Below are 16,534 nucleotides of genomic sequence, written 5' to 3'. Positions count from 1 at the left end.
CTGGGACAGTCCTTCAGTCTTTCAAGGTGTAGCCCGCTGAGGATCCTCCCTGTTGCAGGGATGAGCTTCTGTTACCGTTTTAGGTTTTTACTGGCTGGGGTGACTAGCTCCATGCCCACCCCTTCCTCCTTATGCAGCCAGGCCTGGCACTGTCCATGGCACAGTCCCCGGTTATCGGTTACAAACTTATATGACCTCTAGTTTATTGTTTTCCTGCAGTCGTACAGTGCAAAGACAAAATTGTTCATTACAATATAAATATACTGTTAATTCTCAGTGAAATTCTTACAGGATAGTTGAATACTCTTCCCTGTGGGAAGGCAGGGAGACCTCCAGTGTCCCGGACAACTGTACTCCTGAGAAGGGCATGCAGCTGCAGCTTCTGACAATCCACATTAAGGATTTGGAGCTGGAACTGGATGAACTCTGGATCATTCGGGAGGCTGAGGGGGTGATAAATAGGACATATAGAGAGGTAGTTACACCCAAGGTGCAGGACACAGGAAACTGGGTGACAGTCAGGAAGGGGAAAGGGGTTAAGGAGCCAGTGCAGAATGCCCCTGTGGCCAACAAAATAATCAGGTTTAATATCACCGGCACATGTTAAAATTGTTAACTTTGCTGCAGCAGTACAATGCAAAACATGATTGAAAATCGAATTGCAGTAAGTATATATGTCTTAAATAGTTAAATAAGTAATGCAAAAATAAAAATTAAGTCGTGAGCTAGTGTTCACGGGTTCAACGTCCATTTAGGAATCGGATGGCAGAGGGGAAGAAGCTGTTCCTGAATTGCTGAATGTGTACCTTCAGGCTTCTGTACCTCCTTCCTTTTTTTAAATTTATTGTTATTTTATTTTTTACCTCCTTCCTGACAGTAACAATGAGAAGAGGATGGTGGAGCGTCTGTAATAATTGACGTTGCTTTTTTGAGCTGCTGCTCCTTGATGTCCTGGATACTATGGAGGCTAGTGCCCATGAAGGAGCTGACTAACTTTACAACTCTCTGCAGCTTGTTTCGATCCTGTGCAGTAGACCCTCACCCCACCCCTGCCATACCAGATGGTGATCCAGCCAGCCAGAATGCTCTCCACCATACTTCTTTTCAAGTGTTTTAGGAGACAAACCAAATCTTAAACTCTGCAATATAGGCACAGTCTTGCTGCCTTTATAGCTGCATCAGTATATTATGACCAGGTATACCACTGCTGCTTTCCTGCAACAATGTTCCTTGTAGATATCCTCAATGGAGGGTGTTACCTGGGATGGACTGGGCTGTGTTCACTCCTTTTTGTAGGATTTTCTGTTAAAGTTTTAGATGTCATGCTGAATCTCTGCCAACTCCTGAGGAAGTAGAGCCACTGCCGTGGTTTCTTTGTAATTGCACTTGAGTACTGGGCCCAGAACAGGTCCTCTGAAATAACACCGAGGAACTTAAAATTGCTGACCATCTGCACCCCTGATCCTCCAATGCGGACTGGCTCATGGACCTCCGGTTTCCTCCTCCTCAAGTCTACAGTCAGCTCCCTGGTCTTGCTGACGTTGGGTGAGAGTTTGTTGTGGTGGCGGCATCACTCAGCAGCTTTTCAATCTCCCTCCCACTTGCTGATTCATCACCTCCTCTGATCTTCTGATCCTGTGTCCTCCTGGCCAATTTCAGAGTCTGTGATATCTGGAGCTCAGTCAGAACCTGGTTTATTATCACCAACGTACTGTGTGTTGTGAAAGTTGTTTTCTGGTAGCAGTCCGTTACAATAGCTATCATTTACAATAAAAATATGAAATAAGTAACAGGTAAATAATAAAAATAACAAGTCGTAAACATGTGATTCTGCAGGTGTTGGAAATTAGAGCAACACGCACAAAATGCTGGAGGAACTCAGCAGGTCAGATGGCATCAATCAGGCCCAAAACATTAACTGTTTATTCCCCCCCCCCCCATAGATGCTGCCTGACTTACAAAGTTCCAGAAATCATGAGCAAGTGTTCATAGGCTCATGGACTGTTCAGAAATCTGAAGGGGGGGGGAGGAGGAGAGAAGCTGTTCCTAAACTGTTGATTGTACCTCCTCCCTGGTGGTAGTAATGAGAAGAGGATATGTCACGGATAGTTGGGGCCCTTCTGAATGTTGCCTTCTTGGGGCATCGCCCTTTGAAGAAGTCCTTGGTGGTGGTTTGGGTTTTTGGGTGTTCTGGATGACTGGTGTCCCAGGTGCATATTGACACTGCTGACACACCAGAAGTTAGGCAGGATTCCCCACACTGGCTATTGGTGTAACTCAAGCAAAGACACTTTCCAGCACTTAATTATTTAACAGGTAGTTTGTGAGGTCCACAGCAACAGTATGTTATTAGAGATATTTACAAAGAGCTGAGAGCTGCTCATTTGGGACAACTCTGAAAGAACAAAAACTCCATTTCATTTTCACTCCTAGCCATTTCTGGCCCTCCAAGCTGAACTTGTGGTCGACTCCATTACTCAATGCCGATTAAAGCATCAAGATTAAAATAGTGGCAGGTGAGCGGTAAACAAACTGGTGTTCAGTGCTGCCTGCCTGCATTTGACCAGTCTCCCTCTCTTCCTGCTGGAGTCTTGGGTGCCACATTACCAAGTTCAGGAGCAGTTGATGCCCTGCTGGCGATGGGCTTCACACACCTCAGCACTGAACTGACTCCTCAGCTGTGGCCTGCAGCCGTCGGGCTCCTGCACTGGTTTCACTCGCGTCAGCCCTGAATGCACTTTGTGACTGTACACTCACTTTATGAGACTCTGCAGTTTGTTCCATGTGTTTTTGTTACTTTTTACATGATAGTCCTCTTTAGCAAATTGCATATGTGGGGGTCTCTTGTGTTTTTAGTGAATTGTAGTGTTTTTGTTTTGTGAGCACCTGCAAGAAGGTGAATCTCAAGGTTGTGTATCATATACATGCTTTGATTTAAGAATTTGAACTTTGAAACCTGAATGCTTGAAACTGCCGTGAGCAAAATGGTTCTGAAATGTCTTGCCTATTTCTCACCAACTCAGTGACAAACATCACTGCTTTTGAACACAAACACTCACAACTGGAGCTGAACTCCTCCAGCATTTTGTGTGGTGCTTAGGCTTGCTGTTAGGATTGCTGAGGGGTTGCCATGAACTCAGTGGGCTGAAGGGCCTGTTCCTCTAATGAAATGTCTAATGACTTGGTGATCTCAGATGCAGTAATCTGGTTAATTCTCACCTGGGTCTTTCCATTTAAAGTCAGCGAGAGACAGACGGCAACTCTGGCCTCACTTGTGATGTTGGTGTCCTGTGAGTGAATAAAGGAGGATGTTCTTGTAAAAACTTTGGTCAGCCCTACCAGGGGAAATTTTCTCTGGAATTAGGGATTATGGTTTAAAAGTAGGGTCACCAATTTAAGGGCGAGGCAAACTTTGGGGATCGTGGGTCTGGGCATTGGAGTGGGAGTAAACGGCTGTCATTTTGGGGTGAGATCCTTCATCAGGACCTGGCTTCAGCCTCCTTTCCGGTCTTGGCTCAGTGTTGTCTGTTTACTCCTCGGGGTGGTGTCAGTATTTAGTTGAACAGTTATTATTGGGGAAATGAGTTCAGGTTTTGCTGCTGTGGCTCCAGTCTGGACTCCTCAGGGTGGGAGAGCTGGAGCTGTCATGTGTTACGCACGGGCAGGCATTGTAGGACCCGGATATGTTACTGACTCTCTATTGGTCAGGGTCGACCATGGATATTGTGTTCTAGCTGGCTATACTCAAACCGGGGCAGTATGATACGGAGAGCAAGCTGTTGCCCGTGTAGCAGGCTCCCCCTCTCCACACGGCTGGTGAATGCAAACGAACGGAAGAGGCTGATGCATCGCCAGAATTGCCTGTCAACGTTGAACACGATGTAGCTCTGCTTTAGGGGCTCCAGCTCTGGATTTTTTTGCTCTGGGTTTATTCTCTCAACCTTCCCCATGAGTGGGTATAGCAGCAGGGTTTGAGTTTTCCTTCCCCTAGATGAGCTGCCAACCATTACTGATGAGCTCCATCTGCCTGAGATATTACCTGCCACTCAGTTTAACTGGGTGTAAAGCCCACAGACGTATACAGGCTCTTTTCATTTGTAAACTAGCCCTCAACACCAGGCAAATGACGAAGGGACACATGCAAAATGCTGGAGATTTGCAGCCCAGGCAGCTTTTGTGGAAAGAGTATAGTTTTGCGCTGAGACCCTTCAGCAGGGCTGCTAAAGGATTTATCCCCGAAACATTGACTATACTCTTTTCCATGGACGCTGCCTGGCCTGCTGAGTTCCTCCAGCATCTTGTGTGTTGCTCGGATTTCCAACATCTGCAGATTTCCTCTTGTTAGTGAAAAGATGAAGGGAATGGTGGGAGGTTGAAGTAATGTTTTAATGTGGCGATTTACAAATTGTTGAACCACCAATCAGAATTTGGTGCCAATTTCAGATTTATTTTTATTTACTTGGAGACACAGCATGCACCAGGCCCTTCCAGTCCAATGACCATACTGCCTAGCAGCCCACCTACTTAACCCAAGCCTAATCACAGGGTAATGCACAATGATTAATTAATCCACACGTCTTTGGATTGTAGGAGGAAATGGGGCCACGTGGAGGAAACCCACACACACTCAGGAAGAACATAAAAACTTGGTTAGAGGAAGCCAGAATTGAACTCCAGACTGGAACGCCTTGGCTCTAATAGTGTCGCGCTAACCGCTATGTCACCATAGTGCCCCAGGTTACTGGGGTTTAACACCTGTTCTTGCTCCTACCACCAACCAGGCCGTGTGTGGTTGTCAATTCTGAGGGAGGCTCTGATTTGGCTGCTGGAGTCCAGACCCGATCCTCACCATTGGTTAGTTGCCTGGGTCACTGGTGTCTTTGGGATGGGACAGTAATAATGTTAAAATCTTGTGGTCCCACTGTTGGCAGATTCTTGAAGATCACAGCCTAATGTGATGCCTTAGTCACTGAGTTGTGCTTTGCCAAAACATGCCTTGCTCCCCAACTTATCCCAAATGAGCCAGATGTTTACAGCTCCTCACCGCAATGTTAAGTTGAAGTTTTACTGCTTAAGCCCCTCGCCCCTCCTGGGGCATAGACCACCAACAGCAGCTCACCGGAGTCCTTGGTCTTTGGAGCTTCTTTGGGTGTTTACAGGGTGGGGTTACTAGCCCCATGCCCCTCTTCCTTTCACAGCTGTGGCTGAGTTGAATTGAAGTTTTGTATAAGATTTCATGCATTAACACTAGGGTAGTTTAGCTGTACATTGCTGTATTAATTTGTCTTTATATTTATTTGATTGTCATGTGGTTTTCTAAATATACCACTTGCTATTTCTGTAAAACAGCAGTAGATGTACAGACAGATTAGACAGCATCTAAGAAGGACGTCGGACATAGATGTTAATCATTTCTCATTTCTTCCCCCGAGCATCTATTCACTGAATCCCCAGCCCATACCACCCAAAGCTGACTGGCAATTGGAGCAGTGGTTAGCTCGGCACTACTGCAGCTTGGGGTGTTCTAGCCTTTGGAGTTCAATTCTGGCGCTGTCTGTAAAGAGAATCAGAATTAGGTTTAATATCATCGGCATATGTCATGAAATTTGTTGCTTTACAGCAAGCATACATTGCGATACATAATACTAAAGACTATAAATTACAATGTATAAAAAAATTAAATAAGCAGTGTTAAAGAGGTTGGTTTGTTCTCCCCGTGAGTGCGTGAGTTTCCACTGGGTGCTCTGGTTTCCTCCCATAGTCCAAAGATGTATCTTTGGGTAGTAGGTTCATTGGTCACTGTAAATTCCTCTGTGAGTAGGCTCAGGTTGTCATGGGTTGCTAGGTAGTGCGGCTCAGTGGGTTAGAAGGGCCTGTTCCATGCCGTATCACGAAATAAATAACTCAACCGGCCTGCTGATGAGTACAGGACCAGCTGAGGCTTGGGTCATCTGCATGATGACCCAAAGGAAAGGTGTAGACTGGGAATGCTGTGAAGATGGTTGGTGGCAGTTGTCTATAGGTCGTGGTCTTTTGGTAATGTAGCCATCAGCAGGAGACTATAGGCTGGTGACCTATCACCATAAACCAGCAACAATAGTGCTGAGGGTGAATTTCTAGAGTGTCTACAAGATTCCTTGGGTGAGTAGATGAAGAAGCTGCAATAGATAGTGACAAGTGGCTATTAACCTTGTATAGGGTCCTTGAAGATGATCAAATTCCTCACAAATCAATAGTGAAATAGTTCACGGTGAAGCTGGATTTCTAAATTTAAACAAGGGAAGTTACGAAGGTATGAATAGTGAACTGGCTGCTTTCATTGAAAGGTATTGCAGAGGCTGACATTTGTGAAATGAACACAGAAACTGCAATGTTTGTTTGTTCTCTTCTGGCACCAAAACAAGGGAAAACACCTCAACATTGGCAGCCAAAAGTTAAGGATACTGTACTGGTAACCATAAGGATGGGAAATACCTTCTGCCCTTGGGCTGTGAGATGACTAAACTCCCTGCCACCACCCAGGTCTAATCACGTATGAAACGGTACTAGTGTTATGCTGTTTATTGTTTAACTTTTGTTGTAAATGCACTTTATTGGTTAACTTATTTGTGGTAATATTTACTGTTTTGTGTGCGAGTTATGTGTTGTGTGCCTTGGTCCAGGGGAACATCGTTTGATTTGGCTGTATACATGTGTACAGTTGAATGAACTTGAACTGCTAATAGATCCAAGACGTAAGAAATTCTGCAGATACTGGAAATCCAGAGTAACACACACACAATGCTGGAAAGACTCAGTGAGTCAGGCAGCATCTATGAAGAGGAGTGAACAGTTGATGTTTTGGGCTGAGATCTTTCATCAGGACTGATGAAACGTTTCAGCCTGAAACGTCAACTGTCTGATCCCATCCATACAGTGGCATGCAAAAGTTTGGGCACCCCAGTCAAAATTTCTGTTACTGTGAATAGTTAAGTGAGTAGAAGATGAACAGATCTCCAAAAGTCATAAAGTTAAAGATGAAATATTCTTTTCAACATCTTAAGCAAGATTAGTGTATTATTTTTGTTTTGTACAATTTCAGAGTGGGGGAAAAATAGGAAAGAAGCACCATGCAAATGTTTGGGCACCCCAAGAGATTTGAGCTCTCAGGTAACTTTTACCAAGGTCTCAGACCTTAATTAGCTTGTTAGGGCTGTGGCTTGTTCACAGTCATCATTAGGAAAGGCCAGATGATGCAAATTTCAAAGCTTTATAAATACCCTGACTCCTCAAACCTTGTCCCAACAATCAGCAGCCATGGCTCTGGTTGACTGGAAAGTTGCAAATGTCACTCCACTCCTCAAGAAGAGAGAGGCAGAATAATTGAACTTACAGACCAGTTACAGGCAAATTATATGGCCTACTCCTCCTATTTCTTGTATTCTTGTGCAATTGGCAATGGCCTCTGATCTGCGCCGACATTTATGTGCCGGGCAGCACCTAATTAATTGGCATGTTTATTTTGGCTTTTTTCTTAAAGATGTGCTATGTGCCTCCTGGCTACCGCTGCATGTTTCGTGGCAATGTATCAGTCGGCGGCCCGGAGGGTGGGACCGCTGCACCATCCCAACCTGCGATGGCTCAGTCTAACACACCACCATCAGTGTGCTCTGCGCTGTATTCCCAATTCCAGTAAGTGATACTACACTGTACGTACATTATTTCTACTTTATATCGGCTGTGTATTTTTACGTCTTATTTGGTAGATTTGGCAGCTTCATAGTTTAAAGGTTACTGGAGAGCGCGTTTATGCCAACAGCACTTGCGTGAGATTTTCTGTCGAGAACGCTTGCGTGAGATTTTCGCTACAGAGATCTGCACAGGCAATCTTTGTAGAGAAGTATTTCTACTTTATATAGGCTGTGTATTTATCATATCATTCCTGCTTTTACTATATGTTACTGTTATTTTAGGTTTTATGTGTTATTTGGCATGATTTGGTAGGTTATTTTTGGGTCTGCGAACACTCACAAAATTTTCCCATGTAAATAAATGGTAATTGTTTCTTCGCTTTACGACATTTCAGCTTACGAACAGTTTCATAGGAACGCTCTACCTTCAGATGGCGGGGGAAACCTGTACTGGTATCTGTACCCCACTTTTCCTTCGCTACATTGACGACTGCATTGGCACTGCTTCCTGCACGCATGCTGAGCTCGTTGACTTCATTAACTTTGCCTCCAACTTTCACCCTGCCCTCAAGTTTACCTGGTCCATTTCCGACACCTCCCTCCGCTTTCTAGATCTTTCTGTCTCTATCTCTGGAGACAGCATATCTACTGATGTCTACTATAAGCCTACAGACTGTCACAGCTACCTGGACTATTCCTCTTCTCACCCTGTCTCTTGCAAGAATGCCATCCCCTTCTCGCAATTCCTCCGTCTCCGCCGCATCTGCTCTCAGGATGAGGCTTTTCATTCCAGGACAAAGGAGATGTCCTCCTTTTTTAAGGGAAGGGGCTTCCCTTCCTCCACCATCAACTCTGCTCTCAAATGCATCTCCCTCATTTCACACGCATCTGCTCTCACTCCATCCTCCCGCCACCCCACTAGGAATAGGGTTCCCCTTGTCCTCACCTACCACCCACCAGCCTCCAGGTCCAACATATAATTCTCCGTTACTTCTGCCACCTCCAACGGGATCCCACCACTAAGCACATCTTTCCCTCCCCCCTTCTCTGCTTTCTGCAGGGATCGCTCCCTACGCGATTCCCTTGTCCATTCGTCCCCCCCATCCCTCCCCACCGATCTCCCTCCTGGCACTTATACTTGTAAGCGGAACAAGTGCTACACATGCCCTTACACTTCCTCCCTTACCACCATTCAGGGCCCCAGACAGTCCTTCCAGGTGAGGCGACACTTCACCTGTGAGTCGGCTGGGGTGATATACTGCGTCTGGTGCTCCCGATGTGGCCTTCTATATATTGGTGAGACCTGACGCAGGCTGGGAGACAGTTTCACTGAACACCTAAGCTCTGTCCACCAGAGAAAGCAGGATCTCCCAGTGGCCACACATTTTAATTCCACATCCCATTCCCATTCTGACATGGCTATCCACGGCCACCTCTACTGTAAAGATGAAGCCACACTCAGGTTGGAGGAACAACACCTTATATTCCATCTGGGTAGCCTCCAACCTGATGGCATGAACATTGACTTCTCTAACTTCTGTTAATGCCCCACCTCCCCCTTTGTACCCCATCCGTTATTTATTTACTATTATTAATTTTTTTCTTTCCCTCCTTTTTCTCCCTCTGTCCTTCTCACTATAACTCCTTGCCCATCCTCTAGGCTTTCCCCCTCCCCCTTTCTTTCTCCCTAGGCCTCCCATCCCATGATCCTCTCATATCCCTTTTGCCAATCACCTGTTCAGCTCTTGGCTCTATCCCTCCCCCTCCTGTCCTCTCTTATCATTTTGGATCTCCCCCTCCCCCTCCCACTTTCAAATCTCTTACTATCTCTTCTTTCAGTTAGTCCTGATGAAGGGTCTCGGCCCGAAACGTCGACTGTACCTCTTCCTATAGATGCTGCCTGGTCTGCTGCATTCACCAGCAATTTTTATGTGTGTTGCTTGAAATTCCAGCATCTGCAGATTTCCTCGTGTTTGCGTTTCAAGAATAATCAGCATCCTTTGGTGTTACTGCTTCGTATCTTCTATCCAGCATTAGGGTAAAAAACAAAATGGTCAGCCTAATTATGCTGCGTGGAAAGGGAAGGGGGACATTATGATCAAGAGATGACGCCAAACGTTGTCAGGAAGCAGCAAGGAGAGGGAGAGAACAAGAATCAGATGAGGCCAGGGCCACATGACTCCAGGATCAAAGAGTCAGGACAAAAAAAGATGAGAGAAGAAGAGACAGAGGAGGAGAGGCACGCATGTCTCCAGGATCAGAGACAAACAACAAACAGCAGAAGGGATGAAGAGATGGTGAATGAAAGGGCTGCATGTCCAGACTGACAATGAGAGGCACAAGGGTGGCAGATAAACCAGAAATGATGCCATCAAAAATGTCCTTCGTTAAACGAAGAGCAGCTGTATTTGCTTTGCTACGCGTCATTCTTCTTTAATAAGCTGAGGTTTTCCACTTCGGTTTCCAAAGCAAAGCAATACCAGTAGCATTCAGGAAAATGTAATGTTCATTCTGGTCACATCAGACTGCACTACCCTCCTGTCAAAGGGTACCCCGTTGCCTAGTTTTGTTATAGTTCTGAGTCAGTGAATGAAACCTTCCACTCAGAATAAGCAGTCTGGGTGTGTCTGAACAAAAACATGTGTAAGTCTGGAGTGCTGGCAGTGTGTTGTTGAAATGGAGCATTGGGATTGTTTCTGAAGTTAATGCCAGACAGAAATATATCTGTCTTATCATTGTGAACTTTGTAGAAAACTGAACCGTCTCAAGTCAGAGTAGGCTGCCTTGAGGGCGTGACTTATTAATGTTGTAAGTGGAATTTGAATTGTTACTCTGACACATTAAATCCATATGTTCCGCTCTGAATATAGTTGGTCTGTGCTAGGATCAGTACCAGAGAGCTATATCAAATTATACAACTGTCAACAATGAGTGGCCACAATACTAAAAGATTCAAAGAATTTTTCATTTTGAAGCATTGAAATGAGCAACACGCCAGAGCTCCACAGTGTGTATACATGGCTAAGTGTTTGGAGTCTCCAGTACACCACATGTCAAAACCACTTGCCAAGAAATCTTTTGCGTTGCAAGATACAATGTGTAACCTTGGACATTCAGCTTTCAACAACAAGCATCCTTCAGTCCTGATCAGTGATGACAAGAACATTATACTTGACAATCTTTAATAGTGCAACAAGATCATTCATCTTATTTCTTATACTCTGCATTGAGATACAAGTACTGTATTTGCTACCCTTTTCGATTCTGCACTGATACTCACCCTGCTGGCTGCAATTTTGTCCTATCATCTGCCTGCCCTTCCTAACGGTCTGACTGCACGCCATCTTTGCTTTTTTTACCATCCGTCCTGTCCTGAGTCCCTTCACTCTGTTCCCATCCTCCTGCCAAATTAGTTTAAACCCTCCCCAACAGCTCTGCTGGGGGATTTCACAGGCTTGTATCCACTGGGATCCTGACCACTAGGTCTGGCCCATCTCTCCAACCCGATGAGGAATCTTCCTGTTTAAAATTGTTTCCCCTCTTAATGCACACTCAATGCTGGAGGAACTCCGCAGGCCAGGCAGCCTCGATGGGAGAGAGTACAGTTGGCATTTATGGCCGAGACCTTTCAGGACTGGAGGAAAAATTCTGAGTAGATCTAAAAGGCGGGTGGAGGGGAGGGAGAAACACCAGGTGGTGGGTGAAACCGGGAGGGAGGGGGATAAAGTAAAGAGCTAAGAAGTTGACTAGTGAAAGAGACAGAGGGCTGGAGAAACAGGAATCTAATAGAGGACAGTGACTAGTGGTGTGCCATGGGGATCAATGCTGGGTCCATTGTTAGTTGTCATCTATATCAATGATCTGGATGATAATGTGGTAAATTGGATCAGCAAATTTGCTGATGATACAAAGATTGGAGGTGTAGTAGACAGTGAGGAAGGTTTTCAGAGCCTGCAGAGGGACTTGGATCAGCTGGGAAAATGGGCTGAAAAATGGCAGATGGAGTTTAATACAGACAAGTGTGAGGTATTGCACATTGGAAGGACAAACCAAGGTAGAACATACAGGGTTACTGGTAAGGCACTGAGGAGTGCAGTGGAACAGAGGGATCTGGGAATACAGATACAAAATTCCCTAAAAGTGGCGTCACAGGTAGATAGGGTCGTAAAGAGAGCTTTTGGTACATTGGCCTTTATTAATCAAAGTATTGAGTATAAGAGCTGGAATATTATGATGAGGTTGTATAAGGCATTGGTGAGGCCGAATCTGGAGTATTGTGTTCAGTTTTGGTCACCAAATTACAGGAAGGATATAAGTAAGGTTGAAAGAGTGCAGAGAAGGTTTACAAGGATGTTGCCAGGACTTGAAAAACTCAGTTACAGAGAAAGGGTGAATAGGTTAGGACTTTATTCCCTGGAGCGTAGAAGAATGAGGGGAGATTTGATAGAGGTATATAAAATTATGATGGGTATAGATAGAGTGAATGCAAGCAGGCTTTTTCCACTGATGCAAGGGGAGAAAAAAAACCAGAGGACATGGGTTAAGGGTGAGGGGGGAAAAGTTTAAAGAGAACATTAGGTGGGGCTTCTTCACACAGAGTGGTGGGAGTATGGAATGAGCTGCCAGACGAGGTGGTAAATGTGGGTTCTTTTTTAACGTTTAAGAATATATTGGACAGATACATGGATGGGAGGTGTATGGAGGAATATGGTCCGTGTGCAGGTCAGTGGGACTAGGCAGAAAATGGTTCGGCACAGCCAAGAAGGGCCAAAAGGCCTGTTTCTGTGCTGTAGTTTCTATGGTTTCTATGGACAGAAGGCCATGGAAGAAAGAAGGGGGAGGAACACCAGAGGGAGGCGATGGGCAGACAAAGAGATGAGGTGAGAAGGAAAGGTGATGGGGAATATTGAGGGCTGGGGTGGGGGGTGGTGGTTTATTACCGGAAGTTTGAGAAATCAATGTTCATGCTATCAGGTTGGAGACTACCCAGTTGGAATACAGATTTCCCCCGCCATCCGAAGGTAGAGCGTTCCTATGAAACGGTTCGTAAGCCGGAATGTCATAAAGCGAAGAAGCAATTACCATTTATTTATATGGGAAAACTTTGTGAGCGTTCTCAGACCCAAAAATAACCCACCAAATCATGCCAAATAACACATAAAACCTAAAGTAACAGTAATATATAGTAAAAGCAGGAATGATATGATAAATACACAGCTTATATAAAGTAGAAATACTTTTCCACAATCATTGCTACGCTGTTCTCCGTAGCAGAAATCTCATGCAAATGCTCTCGGCAGAAAATCTCACGCAAGCGCTGTTGGCAAAAACACTCTCTCCAGGAGCCTTTAAGCTCTGAAGCTGCCAAATCATACCAAATAACACGTATAAATATACAGCCTATATAAAGTAGAAATAATATACGTACAGTGTAGTATCACTTACGGGAATCGGGAAGACAGCGCAGAGCACACTGATGATGGTGTGTTAGGCTGAGTCGTCGCAGATTGGGTGGTGCAGTGGCCCCACCCTCCAGGCTGCCGACCGATACAGTGCCTCGAAGCATGCAGGGGTGCAGCGGTAGCCGGGAGGCACACAGCACATCTTTAAGAAAAAAGCCAAAATAATCATGCTAATTAATTAGGTGCTGCCCGACACGTAATTAATTAGCATGTTTATTTCGGCTTTTTTCTTAAAGATGTGCTGGGTGCCTCCTGGCTACCGCTGCATTCTCCGCGAATCGGTATCTGTCCGCGGCCTGGGGGTTGGGGTGGTGGGACACTGGGGTGTTATCTCATCGTCTGTTTCCATTAGAGCAGGCAGCTCATCTTCTCCTATGACTGCCTGCCTCGGTGTCGAAGGTCGAGGTTCATCGTCTGCTGTGGCTGATGTGGAAGGCTTGCTTGACTGCTGAGCGTCGCACATTTTTCTGTCATACAGTTCTTTGTAAGCACTCAAACCATCCTGCAAATATCCCCTAAACCGACGTACCCTTTCAAAATTAAAGTCATACTTTATCATTGCAGCGAAAATCTCACGCAGTCACTTTCGGTTCGTTCGCTACTGCATTCTGTTTCGATTGTTATCCTTACCTCTTCCAATTGCATCAGCTCTTCAATTACCAGATCTTGGTTATGGGATGCCAAAACCTCTTCAACATCATCTTCGTCAGCTTCCACAAGCCAAACTCACTTTGTCCTTACTTCTTTCACCACGATCGAAATGCTTAATTATGTCTAGTTTTATGCTAATTGTAACACCCTTACGAGTTCTTTTAGGCTTTTCCGATACCTTAGAACTCACTTTGCAAACGGCTGCTCACAGGCACGTGCTTAAGAAATGCTGGCGAGAATGCAATTCTGAATCTGGGGGAGAGTGGCTGCTCGGGGCGCGCGCTGATTTTTTCGTGTGCGGTGCTTTTCTTCGTAACAGTGAAAACACTTTCTGTTAGCGAAAACAGAGAACTAAAGTAGGTCTTTCCTAACAGTGAGGTTTCGTAAAGCGAACGTTGGAAAAGCGGGGGACACCTGTATCAGGTGTTGCTCCTCCAACCTAAGTGTGGTCTCACTGTGACATTAGAGGAGACCATGGATAGACATGTCAGATTAGGAAGTGAAATTAAAATTGGCCACTGTTGTGGTGATACCACTTGTCACGTGTAAGAATGTGACTGGGCAGAGTCGGCATCATGCGCAGAAATGACAGATCCCACTTTTTCTGGCAGACAGAGTGTAGGTGCTCAGTGAAGCGGTCTCCCAATCTATGTCAGGTCTCACCGATACACAGGAGCACATGGCACAGTAAATGACCCCAACAGACTCGCAGGTGAAGTGCCGCCTCACCTGGAAGGACTGTTTAGGGCCCTGAATGATAGTGAAGGGAGGTAGAGTAGGGATAGATGTAGTACTTATCCTTGCAAGTGGAACTTGTGCCAGGAGGGAGATCAGTGGGGAAGGATGAATGGACAAGGGAATTGTAGGGAGCGATCCCTGTGGAAAGCAGAAATTGGGGGGGGGGGGAAGAGGGCAGGGAGAGATGTGCTTGGTGGTGGGATCCCGTTGGAGATTGCGGAATTTTTGGAGAATTATGTGATGGAGGCAAAGACTGGTGGGTGAGGACGAGGAACCCTGTCCTTGGTAGGGTGTTGGGAGGGTGGGGTGAGGCTGGACGTGCGTGAAATGGAAGAAGTGCAGTTGACGGCAGAGTTGATGGTGGAGGAAGGGAAAACCTTTCTTTGACAAAGGAGGACATCTCCTTCGTTCCAGACTGAAATGCCTCATCTTGAGAGCAGATGCAGATTCCCCTCTTGCCAGTTCTGAGTGTGCAGCTCTGACTCGTAGGGTCTCTGACCTGAGCCAGTAACTGTCTTTTCACGGATGCTGCCTGACCCAGGTTTTCTGCCACCTCCCACCCCATTGGAAGCCTGCTCCCAGTGTCCAGCTGGTAAACCCTGTCAGAATGGTTCAATAGGTCAGCGTGTCCGGCTGGTAAACCCTGTCAGAATGGTTCAATAGGTCAGCGTGTCCGGCTGGTAAACCCTGTCAGAATGGTTCAATAGGTCAGCGTGTCCGGCTGGTAAACCCTGTCAGAATGGTTCAATAGGTCAGCGTGTCCGGCTGGTAAACCCTGTCAGAATGGTTCGGTACTTCAATGATGAAGTCAGCTATTTGCTGTCTGATTGGTTTATCATCACAGGTACACAGTTAGTGAAAAGCTGCTTATTTCTGTTCTTTTAGGACGGGTGATCCTGAACATCAGTACATTGAGGTCACACAAAAAAACACTAGCAATGCAAAATATAGTGTTACAGTTAGAAAATGCAGTGTTGTTAGACAAAGTGCAAGGTCTGTGACGGGGTACTGTTCTGTGTTCGTCTGCACAGCATTAGGATGTCAACCCAGCTCAGTGGAGTGAAGCTACGCCACTCCAGCTTATCGGGTACAGTAGTCTGAAATCCCGCACTTGGTATTTTCCCCCCTCCAAAAGACCCAACAATTCTCTAAAAACAGGTTATCTGCTCTTGTTTGCACAGAGTGTTACAGTCCAGTGCAGGCTGCTTGGCTATGATCTTGTGCCAACCTTTTAACCTACACGAAGATCAATCTAACTCTTCTCTCCACATGGCCCACCAGTTTATTAAATGTCCTTAATGTATCGGCCTCGGCCACCACCCCATTGTGAATTCCAATCACTTACCACTTCATTTTTACAAAATCTTACTCCTGATGTTAGACATGGGAGCAGAATTAGGCCGTTCGAGTTTGCAGTGTTCCATCATGGCTGATTTATTATTCATCTCACCGCCATTCTCTTGCCTTCTCCCTGTAACCTTTGGCCCCATGGCTAATAAGAATCTATCAAAGTTCAAAGTAATTTTATTAAAGTACATATGTCACTATGTGCAACTCTAAGATTAGACAATAGGTGCAGGAGTAGGCCATTCAGCTCTTCGAGCCAGCACCGCCATTCACTGTGATCATGGCTGATCATCCACAATCAGTACCCCGTTCCTGCCTTCTCCCCATATCCCTCGACTCTGCTATCTTTAAGAGCTCTATCTAACTCTTTCTTGAAAGCATCCAGAGAATTGGCCTCCACAGCCTTCTGAGGCAGAACATTCCACAGATCCACAACTCTCTGGGTGAAAAAGTTTTTCCTCAACTCCGTTCTAAATGGCCTACGCCTTATTCTCAAGTTGTGGCCTTTGGTTCTGGACTCACCCATCCGTGGGAACATGCTTCCTGCCTCTAGCGTGTCCAATCCCTTAATAATCTTATGTTTCAATAAGATCCCCTCTCAACCTTCTAAATTCCAATGTATACAAGCCCAGTCGGTCCAATCTTTCAACATATGACAGTCCCGCC

General features: G+C 45.6%; 1 protein-coding gene across 6 annotated transcripts in view; it reads left to right on the top strand.

The window, feature by feature from the left end:
• Window positions 1-16,534, top strand: part of btbd11b (BTB (POZ) domain containing 11b) — a 130,612-nt gene that overhangs the window by 1,828 nt on the left and 112,250 nt on the right. The gene's annotated exons all lie outside the window — the stretch shown is intronic.

Source organism: Mobula birostris, chromosome 9, assembly GCF_030028105.1.
Source record: "Mobula birostris isolate sMobBir1 chromosome 9, sMobBir1.hap1, whole genome shotgun sequence".
In the NCBI taxonomy this organism is placed as follows: domain Eukaryota; kingdom Metazoa; phylum Chordata; class Chondrichthyes; order Myliobatiformes; family Myliobatidae; genus Mobula; species Mobula birostris.
The sequence above is the reverse complement of the archived record's forward strand: the minus strand, read 5'-3'. Positions and strand labels throughout refer to the sequence as shown.